This window comes from Dreissena polymorpha, chromosome 4 (genome assembly GCF_020536995.1).
Source record: "Dreissena polymorpha isolate Duluth1 chromosome 4, UMN_Dpol_1.0, whole genome shotgun sequence".
Classification (NCBI taxonomy): domain Eukaryota; kingdom Metazoa; phylum Mollusca; class Bivalvia; order Myida; family Dreissenidae; genus Dreissena; species Dreissena polymorpha.
Genome location: NC_068358.1, coordinates 11,969,815 through 11,972,887, shown reverse-complemented (window position 1 = coordinate 11,972,887; position 3,073 = coordinate 11,969,815).

Below are 3,073 nucleotides of genomic sequence, written 5' to 3'. Positions count from 1 at the left end.
TTTTCTTTCTTTTAGCGCTCTTAGTTACAATATAGCATTTAGTTTTTCAAATATCTGTGTATGGAAATTTTAAAGTTTTTATTATGAAATAATACCTTTGAGAGTTCCATGGTACTGAAGACAACTGATATATTCTGTGGGTCTTCACATCATGTCCCAGATGCTTTGCAAGCATTTTAGTTCACCATGAGTCATGTCAAGAATCTATAAAGCATGTTAATTCTTGATATATTTCACAAATATGCAGTCATCATTCCAGTTTGCTGCCAATTTAACAAATTTGTTTTGCATCTTCTACAGAAAAGATGTACACAAGAAAGCTTTATCTGTATAGGTTGTAGTCATTATGGTGCTCCAAATTCTTGTAATTCACACCAGCATTTACAGAGTCAAAAATTTTGTAATGTTTAATTCTGAAAAAGCCACACGTGGTTGGTATTTACATGATCCGCCATTTTGAAATAGCTACTTCCGTATATATGCCAAAATTTATGTTTAAATATAACAATTGGGTCTAACAATTTAAAATCAATTATTGGGTTCTCACAGATAACCATTTTCTGTCATACAAAAGCTGCCAAAATCAAAGGTCTCCATAAAAGGTTTTTATTATATTTTTTCACAAATTGATTGCAAAGCAAATTCAAACATAATTACTTATTTCTGTATAAAGCCCGAAGTATTACATGTATGTATGTATGCCATTAAACTGGAAGAGAATGTAGTATAATTGCTGAAAGTCTAAATAAATATTGTGCCATAATAAAGAAACCTTCAGGTCACAATATCTCATCTGTACAGGGATATGAAACAAAGACCATAATTCTTAAATGGCTTAAGCAATCCCATATTTGCACAACTAGACTTTAGAAGTAATTGTGAACGATTGTACCAGTTTTGTAAAATAAAAAATACATACATATAAAACAACACAACAATTTCTGATTTAAACAGCAAAGTTTAATATAAAATAACAAATCTATGTATCAAAAGACTAAAGTAAACAAAAGGACTGCAATGGTCGCTCAAGGTATATTGACAGCAAGTAAGAAATGCTGAACCAATGATTGGCAAATCGCCCATGACAAAGTAACCTTGGAACTTTTGAAGAATGTCTTATATGGTACCAGACCAATATTCTTACAATACTTCTTATATGAGACTCAACAGTATTTCTTATATGGGACCCAACAATATTACTTATATGAGACCCGAAAATTAGTGTAAACATGTTTATTTCTTATATGGGACCCTACGATGTTTATTACTTGTAAAGGGCCCAACAGATAACAGAAATACCATGGGTCAGACTGGCTGGCTCTTCACTTGGCTCCCTCCTATCGTGGGTCAGACTGGCTGGCTCTTCACTTGGCTCCCTCCATCATGGGTCAGACTGCCTGGCTCTTCACTGTCAGCAGTTGACATGGACTCTGAAAGAACCAAAGTGAAACCTGTAGATTGCATATGATCAGCACAGTCAACACTGGCATGTTGTATCATGAGAGGCTCTGACTCCTGTATAGATTTCCTAGACTGTGGGTGTCTTCAACAGTTGCCTCAATGACTGTAAACATATAATGTCAACAGTGGGGTCTTGTATGTTCTATTATCCATTGGTGGGTCTTGCTGAAATCTATAGAAAATATATATTGGCTTAGGATAACAGAAGGTTTTGCTATTATGTTTACGTGACATGGTTCAGAAAAAAAAGGCCCATATGATAGTGACAAAAATAATTGAGTTTTTAAAATGTTCTTAAAGTTCGTTCTTTTCCTATTCAGATAATGTACACGTTTTATATGATCAAATGAAAACTTGTTCAAACCCTATAATTTTGAAGAGATGCTGTGTGAACTCTAAAATGTTTTTATATCAATGCAACTATTTTGACGATATAATTTTGCAAGAAGTTTTGTCCGTTGTTTACTACTATACATGTAATATGGCCAATTTGTATTGTTTACACATTCTAAATTAATGAATTAGCATAGTGATTAAATTTGTGTGATGTTTGTCTAAAATAATTTTTAAACGTCGGAAATAATGCATATCTTCACAACGTCATTTCTCCGTTATTTGACGTTCACACAAAAGGGGCCTTTTTCAGAAACGCGCCACATATATATAAGTATAGTCAACAGTTGGGCCTTGATATTATTATCCATTGGTGGGTCTTACTGAAATCTACAGAAAAGTATATTGGACATTACAACTGAAGTTTTGCTGTTATGTATATCATAAGTTATAGTTTTTTGTTTACAGTGTATATTGGTTCCTCTACCCAAACAGTGCACGTATGACCAAGAAAAATTTGACGAGGAGTAATATGTGCACTGGAGGGGTAGAGGAACCCATATACACTGTGACAAAAACTTATAAACAATTTATAATACTTCAAATTCTTAAAACAGCCAAAAAATCCTTCATTTAACGGACAAAAATCCCTTTTGCCATTCAAGATGTTAAAGACATATCCACATGCCGCAACCCTTAATATGATGAGTAATAGAAGGGTGTCGTTTTACGTACATATTATACGTGTATAAAAATGTATAACAACGGCAAATGCATTTCTGCAAAATATTTGAATGTCTGTGAACATGCCATAATTAGCTTTATGTTGTATTGTGTCATTGTATTCGTTGTGGATTCAGGGCTTTTTTTCCTTCTTTGCGATTGGCCATGGACGGACATTTCACAATTTGACACGGCCAATTCACAATCCTTTCATGTCCGTGAATATTTACAAAAACGGGCCGTTTTAAATCGTGAAAACGGACTGTTCGTGCTCAAAACTGTAAAAAGAAGAATAGAAAGATGTTTAAAGAAAAGTTAACGCACGCATGGACACACGACGGACACAGGACCATGACATAAGCCCCGCTGGCCAGATGGAGCCTAAAAATAAATATATATTTTTTTTTAGGTGGAATTTTTTTGACCAGAAAGGGGAAACAAACAGCCTAGTTCGGCGTCTGTTATAGAAGGTAAAAAACCCGTTTCTAAAATGGGACCCAGCAATACTTCTTATAGGACCCAACAATATTTCTTATATGGTACCTGACAATATTTC